Raw genomic sequence first — 10861 nt, 5'->3', positions numbered from 1 at the left:
CAAGGCGCCATTCATTCAAAATAACTGCAATTTCCATGACTAATGGCATACCCCTGCTGTAATACATCTGCAATAATTTGTTCCAGGGCACAATGCCATTGCTGATATTCAACTGTAGTGCATTTAATTATAGCCTTTTGATTTGGATGAAATTCCTGCGAATAGGCTATTGCTGCTTCGTCAGCCTCAATGTTGTGACTTCTACTGAAATGAAATACTTGAACATTACTAGAGGCTATGAGGGCACAAAAATATGTTAGAAGACCTCTGATAATCCAATGTTCGGGTTGCGAGTTAGGATCCCTTGCTGCTGCGGCCTTGGCCAATATGAGATTATCTGTTAAAATGGTTGCTTGCTGTATTCGCACCCTGTTTAAAATTATAGCAGCTCATTTGATAGCTAGAGCTTCAGCATGAATTGCCGATTGTGCCTTCATGGCCGTTGCTGCAATCTTGACATGCCATCTTGAGTGTCCTTCTTGTACCTGCATGAAAATCGCTAGGCCTGTGTTCCCTGTTCCTATTGTGCTTGCTTGCTCCTGTTCATTCCACGCCGCATCTCTAAAGACCTTAATTGGTGTTGAGATCTTAGTGTTGTCTACTGTACTTCCTTGGGTGTGCTTTCTTTCTCCCTGTTTATATTTTCTTTCACCTCCAGATGCTACTATTTCCTGTACAATTATATTTTGTTCCAAAGACATACTATTTTTTATAGCTTGAGCAGCAGAAAAGACATGTGTTGGACAGGCATCTTTCTTCTGATTTTTGTTTTCATTTCTAAATTTCCAAAGGCACCACATAAAGGTGAAAATATTGCTTAAAGTGGCGTGTGGATGATTAGAATTAGCTAAATTTAAGATGATGTTAGTTAAAGAATCTGAGTTATGGCTCAACATGTTAGATCTAATAAACCATGGTTTTGCAAACCAAGCTGCTCTAGCAAAAGCACAGTCAAAAAATATGTGCAAACCATCCTCCTCTAATCCACATCTATCACAGAGCTCACTAATGTGTTTTGAATACTTACCTACTCTTTTTCCTGTAGGTAAAGCTTTCCTAAGTAGCCTCCGTGCAAAAGTTTGTATCCTTGGAGCTATTTCTCTTTCCTTCCAAACTTGTTTCAAGAGTTCTTTTGTATTATTGGATAAAGTTTTGGGCCTTGGCTCTCCTTCTTCTTGCATGGCATGCAGACAAGTTGTAATGCCTGGATAATTAAGCTACAGTAATTCGTTGTTAATGGTGCCATATCATCACATTACTGTTGCTAATCCTCACTTGATCCAAGTTGAAATCAAATCAATTTCAAATTAAGACCCAAAATCTAAATTTCTCAAACATGCAAAATAAAATGTTCAAAGTGTGGAAAATATTCCATAGCTAATTATGGTGGTGACACAACACTTTTGTAAAGTAATGACATGCCCTTTTTTTGAATATACAGTGGCTGAAAACAATTATGTAAATGCTTTTTAATTTGTAAAAACTCTAAACTAATTTATTTTAGTGCCAAAATAATTGTGGCAGTGGCATAATTGATAATAATAATAATAATTTAGGGGCTAGTGCTATATTTTACAAAAGCTAAAAGCTAAGTTAGAGCAACAAAATAAAACAGAAAACAAAACACAAACAAAAAGATAAAGTAAAAAACGAAAGCCCCCTCCCCCGTGGGGCAAATGGCCCAGCTGGCCTCATTGGCCGAGCCAGGCCAGCCCACCAGCGCCACCCCCTCCCTCCTCTGTTCACGGTGGGAGACGTCGGAACTGGCGATGGCCGCCACGGCCGAGGGCGTCGCCGTGGCGCTAATCCACCCGCCCCCGACGCCTACAAGTCATCGCCCGCGGCCTCCCTCCAAACCCTAGCCCCACTTCTCTCTCTCCCTCGCGCCCCCATCTCCTCTCCCTCGATGAAATCACCCGACCTGCCGCCTTGGCCATCGCCGTCGTCGCGGCCACTGGCCTCCCCGCGGCCGGAGCTCATGTCTAGGAGGACCTCCGGCGTCGTCTCCTTCGCCACATGCACCGGTTCCAGCTAGGACCGCTCCAAGCCTCGCCATCAAGCTCTTCTCCGCAAGTTGAAGCACTAAGCTGACTTTTCACGCCAAGTTGTGACACCCGTGGTGTAATTGACTCTAACTATCATGTTATTGCCTGTCATTACTATCCAATTAATTGCTGCTTCAAGAAATTTGATGGGAATGGGGGTCGTTTCAGCAGGTCTTGGTGTAATAAATAAGGTGAGTATTGGTAGTTGGCAGCTTGAGCAGTAACGTTCACAGTGTCGGTCACAAAGGTCACATGCAACGCGGTAATATGTGACCTTTCACAGTGTCAGGCACATGTAGAGCCGTGGCTTCACATTGGACCGAGTTCTCTTTTCACGCTAGCTAGTAATTTCTTCTGATATTCACTTTTCTTTTTTGAAATCTCAGCTACGCTGCTGCCCCTTCCTCCTTTGGACGAAACACTGCACGTGCCTCTAGCAGGAGGGCACGAGAGAGTACTACATATAGCTTGCTGAAAAATGTTAGATATGTGCTTCGTTTGTGAGTGATTAGTTGTGTAGTACGTCTTGGTAGCTGGCAGCTCTTGAGCAGTAGTACGCAGACATATTTTTTTATTTTTAGAGGAGGTTAATTTTTCTTTTAAAAGTTGACACTGCTTAATTTGCTTGGTAGGTTCTGGGTTTGCATTGCGTCTGTCGATTGCTTCCACTGCTTTTTTTGTTCTTTTCGAGAAAACTTTCAATCTATCCATCACATCAGATGTAAAAAACACATCCAGATCTGTAGACCACCTAGCGAGGACTACAATCACCGGAGCGAGACAAAGGCGCGCCGCCGTCTTCGCCCCTGCCTCATCTCAGAAGTGAAGGGGGTCTACAGAACTTGTTGTAGCAGACAGTCGGGAATTCGCCGTGCTAAGGCCCCATAGGACCAGCGTACCAGAACAACAACCGCCGCCAATGAAGAGAAGTGTAGATCAGACGGTCCCACTACTAGGAAAAAGGCTATACGTAGATGCTTACAAGTAGCGTGGGCTAAGTGGGCCGCGCTGCTGATACTTAGCAGTAGCGCGCTATGAAAAGACGTATTGCAGTTAAACCATAGCAGCACCGTGGGTTAAACAGACATGCACTACTGCCGCCGGCAATGCCCCCGAGTCTAGCAATAGTAGCAGGCGTGATGTTGGGCCCGTGATACCAAGTGGTAGCAGCAGCACTGGGTGCGTGGCCCGTGCTCCTACTATGGCTAGCCCCAGGGGGCACTGTGGGCACGATGAGCCTGGCTTAGCAGTAGTGCTTGGTGAGAGGCCTGCGCTACAACTAACGGGCTTAGAAGTAGCGTCGGCCCTCGCCCCTCGCCCCTGCTAAGACGACCTTATCCTCGCGCGGACCATCCACCTCACTCTTCCTCTGCTCACACTCTCTCTCTCGCCGTCATTCTTCCTCCCACCATTGCCGCCGTCCCCAGCCTCGGTAAGACCCCTCCTCATCCAGCCGCCGCACCTCCTTCCTCCTCCTCCTCCCTCCTCCATCCTCCTCCAACCTCCAGTCGCCGCACCTCCTCCCTCCTCCTGCTGTCGGCCCTCCTCCTCTCCCCTCCTCCCTAATTTAACTAAATAAGTTCATAGTTTATAGTTTCTAGTTTGTAATTTACTGAATTAGTTTATAATTTCTAGCTTACTGAATTAGTTAAAATTTTAGTTGGTAGAAAAATGTATTGTACACTTTGATTTAACTAGTAATTGAATATAAAACATAGTAATATAATAAAATAGAAATTATAGAAACTAGTAATAGAATAGAAAATTTTCATTAAAAAATTAGTAATATAATAGAAATTTTCAGTAAAAAAGTTGGTAATAAAATATAAATTTTCTTCAAATATTTTAGGCGTTGAATAGGTCTTTTGAATATAGAAGTGTTTTAGGTATCGAATAAAATACAAAAAAATCAGGTATTTACATTAACCAAATGAAGGAAATATGCCCTAAAGGCAATAACAAAGTTATTATTTTATATTTCCTCATTTCATGATAAATGTTTATTATTCATGCTAGAATTGTATTACCCGGAAACTTGATACATGTGTGGATACATAGACAAAACACCGTGTCCCTAGTATGCCTCTAATTGACTAGCTCATTAATCAAAGATGGTTAAGTTTCCTAGCCATAGACATGTGTTGTCATTTGATGAACGGGATCACATCATTAGGGGAATGATGTGATGAACAAGACCCATTCGTTAGCTTAACATTATGATCGTTCAGTTTTATTGCTACTGCTTTCTTCATGTCTAATACATATTCCTCTAACTATGAGATTATGCAACTCCCGGATACCGAAGGAATGCCGTGTGTGCTATCTAACGCCACAACGTAACTAAGTGATTATAAAGATGCTTTACAGGTATCTCCGAAGGTGTTTGTTGGGTTGGCATAGATTGGGATTAGGATTTGTCACTCCGAGTATCGGAGAGGTATCTCTAGGCCGTCTCGGTAATGCACATCATAAGTAGCCTTGCAAGAAAAGTGACAAATGAGTTACTTGCTGGGTGATGCATCACGGAACGAGTAAAGAGACTTGCCGGTAACGAGATTGAACTCGGTATGAAGATACCGACGATCGAATCTCGGGCAAGTAACATACCGATGATAATGGGAATAATGTATGTTGTCATAACGGTTCGACCGATAAAGATCTTCGTAGAATATGTGGGAGACAATATGAGCATCTAGATTCCGCTATTGGTCATTGACCGGAGAGGTGTCTCAGTCATGTCTACATAGTTCTTGAACCCGTAGAGTCTATGCGCTTAACGTCCGATGACGATTTGCATTATATGAGTTATGTGATTTGGTGACTGAATGTTGTTCAGAGTCCCGGATGAGATCACGGACATGATGAGGAGTCTTCAAATGGACGAAAGGTAAAGATTCATATAGAGGACGATAGTATTCGGACACCGGAAGTATTCCAGGGGTACCGGGTACGTATCGGGTCACCGGAAAGGGGTTCCGGGCACCCCCGGCAAAAATATGGGCCTTATGGGCCAAGAGAGGGACATACAGACCCTAGTGAGCTGGTGCGCCCCCATATAGGCCGAAATAGGAGGAGAAGTAGGGAGGGGAAGGGAGAAGGAAAGGGGAGGATTCGGCCTCCCCCTTTCCTCCTCTCCCCCTCTCTTTCCTTCCCGCTCTAACACTTATGGAAGGGGTGACGCCGACTTGTGGGAGGCACCCAAGTAGGATTACTCCTACTTGGGGCGCCCCTTGCTGCCCCCTCTCCCTCTCCCACCTATATATGCCACTAGAACACACAATATTGATTTTTAGCCATGTGCGGCGCCCCCTCCACAGTTTACGCCTCCGGTCATATTCACATAGTGCTTAGGCGAAGCCCTGCGTGGATCACTTCACCATCACTGTCACCACACCGTCGTGCTGACGCAAATTTCCCTCGACACTTTACTGGATCAAGAGTTCGAGGGACGTCATCGAGCTGAATGTGTGTAGAACTGGGAGGTGTCGTACGTTTGGTGCTTGATTGGTCAGAACGAGAAAAAGTTTGACTATATCAACCACGTTATCAAACGCTTCCGCTTTCGGTCTACGAGGGTACGTGGACACACTCTCCCCCTCTCCTTGCTATGCATCTCCTAGATAGATCTTGTGTGAGCGTAGGAAATTTTTTGAAATTGCATGCCACGTTCCCCAATAGTTGCATCAGAGTCAGGTTTATGCGTAGATGATATGCACGAGTAGAACACAAAGAGTTGTTGGCGGTGATCGTCATACTGCTTACCACCAATGTCTTACTTTGATTCGGTGGTATTGTTGGATGAATAGGCCCTGACCAACCTTTCATGACCACGTTCATGAGACCAGTTCCACCAATAGACATGCAACTAGTTTTGCATAAAGGTGGCTGACGGGTGTCTGTTTGTCCAACTTTAGTTGAATTGAATTTGACTGCGGCGGGTCCTTGTTGAAGGTTAAAACAACAAACTTGATAAATCACCATTGTGGTTTTGTGCCGTAGGTAAGAACGGTTCTTGCTAGAAGCTCGTAGCAGCCACGTAAAACTTGCAACAACAAAGTAGAGGACGTCTAACTTGTTTCTCCAGTGCATGGTGTGATGTGATATGGTCAAGACATGATGTGATATACGTTATTGTATGAGATGATCATGTTTCATAAAAGTTATCGGCAACTGGCAGGAGCCTTATGGTTGTCGCTTTATTGTATGAAATGCAAACGCCATGTTATTGCTTTTCTTTATCAATAAGCGGTAGCGATAGTTATAGAAGCTGTGATAGAGATCAAGGTGTCGAGCCAGTGAAGATGGAGATCATGACGTTGCTTTTGAGATGGAGATCAAAAGCACAAGATGATGATGACCATATCATGTCACATATTTTGATTTCATGTGATGTTTATCTTTGTGCATCTTATTTTGCTTAGTACGGCGACAGCATTATAAAATGACCCCTTAATTAAATTTCAAGGTATAAGTGTTCTTCCCGAGTATGCACTGTGGCGAAAGTTCTTCATGCTGAGACACCACGTGATGATTGGGTGTGATAGGCTCTACATTCAAATACAACGGGTGCAAGACAGTTTTGCACATGCGAAATACTCGGGTTAAACTTGACGAGCCTAGCATGTACAGACATGGCCTCGGAACACTGGAGACCGAAAGGTCGAACGTGAATCATATAGTAGATATGATCAACATAGAGATATTCACCATTCAAGACTACTCCATCTCATGTGATGATTGGACATGGTTTAGTTGATTTTGATCACGTATCATTTAGATGACTTGAGGGATACCTATCTAAGTGGAAGTTCTTAAGTAATATGATTAATTGAACTTAATTTATTAGTCCTGATAGTTTTTGCATATCCATGTTGTAGATCAATGGCCTGTGCTACCATTCCCTTGAATCTTAATGCGTTCCTAGAGAAAGCTAAGTTGAAAGATGATGGTAGCAACTACACGGAATGGGTGCGTAACTTGAGGATTATCCTCATTGCTGCGCAGAAGAATTATGTCCTTGATGCACCGCTAGGTCTGCCACCCCCAACAAATGCACAGATTGTGAATGCCTGGCAGTCATGTGTTCGCGTGTTGCTGACTACTCGATAGTTCAGTGTGCCATGCTTTACGGCTTAAAATCAGGACTTCAAAGACATTTTGAATGTCGTGGACCATATGAGATGTTCCAGGAGTTGAAGTTAATATTTTAAGCAAATGCCCGAGTTGAGAGATATGAAGTCTCCAACAAGTTCTATAGCTGCAAGATGGAGGAGAACAGTTCTGTCAGTGAACACATACTCAGAATGTCTGGATATCATAATCACTTGACTCAGCTGGGAGTTAATCTTCCGGATGATAGTGTTATTGACGGTTCTTCAATCACTGCCACCAAGCTATAAAGGCTTTATGATGAACTATAATATGCTAACCACAATAATTGATGGCTGAGATTAACTCTTGATTGAACAGACCGAAAAGGAAAGCTTCGCTGTTTTTTGGTCCATACAATACAAGCAACGAAGCCAGCCTATTCCTCCTTTGACGCTCGCTTTGGGCCAACTAAGGTAGCCCATCACTTCGTTCCCATCTCTTGCACGGCAAGTATTGGAAAGCAAAACCAAAATACTACCACTTAAAGAAAAAGGAAAACAAAACCGAAAGCGATCTCTCATGATCCCCTCCTTAAACCGGACGCATGTCGCTTGTCGCACGATCATGGGTAAAAAAACAGAGTGAATTCCGGTTTTTACTCCTTATTTTGACATTTTTGACACTAATTACCCCATTTAATGAGATTTATTCTTTTTTACCCCATTTAACAAAAATGTTGCCACAATTTACCTTGTTTAAAATTTTGTGAGCATTCTGACCGGTCGGTCACAATTGTTATGTCCAGCTGGCTGCCACATCAGTGGTTTTTTCTAGCTATATTTTTCACTGCTGAACCGGGCCGCGCAGCTTTTCCCGAACGGCTCGGCCCGATGGCGGTTGCTCGCGTCATGTCCAACGCACAATGCCTAAGTCGGCCACGCGGCATGATCGCCTCCTGTGGCTTCTCGTTTGCGTTGCTCGCCCCCAATCAAACATGCAAACTGATTTTCGTATAAGGATCAAATTGGCCACCTTCTTCTGATAATAAACGTTGTCCCAAGGGTTGAAACTCAATTCCTTGATCTTCTCCTTTATATCAAAATAACTAATGAAATCCCTCTCAAACATCTCTAGCTCTGGATTATTGTATCCACAGACACGTAAAATATGCCTAACACTCCACGTCTTGGTTACCATCCACTTTGTGCAAGAAAAATAAAAAAGAATTAGTGGCTGCACTCATAATAAATCATAATTTACTCTAATAAGGTAATTAAACATGTTTCAGCATGCATAGTAAGATACGAAGATCCAAAATTCCTTTATAGCTAGCAAGTAGCAACAGATGATATCACTTGTACATGTATTAACAAACTTCCGGTCAACATATTTGCTACCTAGATATTCAGATATGTAGGTGTATGAGAGTTAGTAAAGTAGTATATTTATACCACTTTAATCTAATCCATAGAACCTTGCATACTTATGGCCATATATGATAACTGAAGAAAAACATACATGATTTCAAATTATATCGGTAACAATTTCTCCTATAATTTATTCAATGGTAATATGTCATGTTGATCAAGTATAGTCGTCCCATCAGAATACTTTAAACCGAAAACAAGTTGGGTAGGAAGAATAATAGGCAGGAAAATACTGTCGACATGGCATGCTAGCCGGTCAGAACGCACAAAAAAAATTAAAACATGGTAAATTGTCGGCAACACTTCTACTAAATGGGGTAAAACGGATGAAATCCCGCTAAATGGGATAATTAGTGTCAAAAATATCAAAATAGGGGGTAAAAACCGGAATTAACTCAAAAACAAAAGATGAGCACGGGGACTTCGCTAGGGTTCCGCGGTCGGGAGCGATTTTGAGGCGGCGAATGATGGGGATGGGCGGCTCCGATGCAAATAAGAAACGTCGGGAAGCTTTACACTTTGCAAAGCTCGCCATCCCTTGTGCATATGGGGTGCCGGTCCTTCATAGCGCTGACGGCTCCATGACCTCCAGGCTTCAGGCCGGGGCATTAATGCACTGATCGGGAGGAAGAAGGAGACTGGTAACAGACATGTGAGGTCGAGCAAGCATGATGATGAGAGGAATATGGTGGCCCCTCCAGCTTTGACGACTCCGGCCGGCCAGGAGGAGATGAGCATAAGTATGCCTAAGTAGCAGTACTTCTCGCACACATTGCGCCCGTGCAGGTCTGTCTGCTATCAGTCATCATGTACATCGTGATTCAGTGTGTTCGCAATAGCCGCTCCTCCCATGTTCACGTATGACCGCCATCGTGATTCATGTACTCCTGGCCTGACCTACTGCTCCTCCCATGCTGCAGGCCTAACCGATGGCGCAGAGCTAGCTATGGTGCGTGGCGAGACTGGATTCCAAGGATGACTGGAAGGGAGTGCGGTAGATGCCCTTCTGTTCATTGGAGGCGACATCTAGCATGCGGCAGCTGTGAGAGAAGGCATGCAGCAACTTGGCGATCATGCGGCAGTGCAACTACCCTACCCATGCCACCCCTGATCTAAGCATGTACTACGTCACTGATGTTGCTGTTACAAATACTGTGCAGGGCAGAGATGAGTATAGAAAGAACAAGATTATATGCCAACAATATTTCCCCATCCCGCACGATGCATATATACATCTTGATATGCTTGCGCTAATGTCGAAATTGATGCTGATGCATGCTTACAGATTTAAGCATGGAGAGGCAATCACGACACTCTTCATTTTCCATGATAATCTTTTAATTGAATTATACTGAGGCTGATCTGTATCATGTCAAAGATGGTATGTATTTTTCCATGTATCTTCTACTCCCTCCGTTCCGAATTACTTGTCTTGGATTTGTCTAGATACGGTTGTATCTAACACTAAAATGAGTGCTAGATACAACCGTATCTAGACAAATCCAAGACAAGTAATTCGGAACGGAGGGAGTAGGTTACAGGGACAGCCAGGTCGTGCAGAGCCGGAGCCAGCTAGATCGTGTGGCGGTTACGCCAATTTAGATGCGTTGGCGGGCCGATGTAGTGTGTTTAGGGATGCTGGCATATCTTGATGAAACCACTAATTTTTTCCAATATGCAATTTAGTCTGTAACAAAAATGTTTTTGTGACGTAATCACATTGTTTCGCAACTTTGATGGTTTTTACCATACACTTATTATCTTGGTTCGTGTCTCCATGGACATCCTGGATTTCATTTTCGTTGAACATAAAATTCAGGATGTCCATGGAGGCACAAACCAAGAGAATAAGTGTATGGTAAAAACCATCAAAGTTGCGAAACAATGTGATTATGTCACAAATGCACTGTAATTAGGGATTGACTATTCGTCACCCTGGGTGAGGAATATTTATTCTTCACCCCCCTTTATTTTACCACGAATGCACTGTAATTTTACGTTTCATAAGTTTTTGTCTTATTTCTGACGTAAAAAGAGACCGTAAGAAAATATATAATTTCGTAAATAATATTTTATGTTATGTAAAATTACAAATGTAAAAACATAGTGTAAAATGTACATAAACTCCAAATTTTCTTGTCTTATGACCTATATTTTTATTTTCTTATGCCAAATTTTACGTAGCGAATCAATAGGAATGTAACTATTTAAATTCCAAATGTAATTTAATTATGAAGTGATCGTAAGATTATCTCGGATGAAGAATAACTTATTCTGCTTCCTAGGTGATGAATAGCA

Source organism: Triticum aestivum, chromosome 4A, assembly GCF_018294505.1.
Source record: "Triticum aestivum cultivar Chinese Spring chromosome 4A, IWGSC CS RefSeq v2.1, whole genome shotgun sequence".
In the NCBI taxonomy this organism is placed as follows: domain Eukaryota; kingdom Viridiplantae; phylum Streptophyta; class Magnoliopsida; order Poales; family Poaceae; genus Triticum; species Triticum aestivum.
This window is presented reverse-complemented; position numbering follows the sequence as displayed.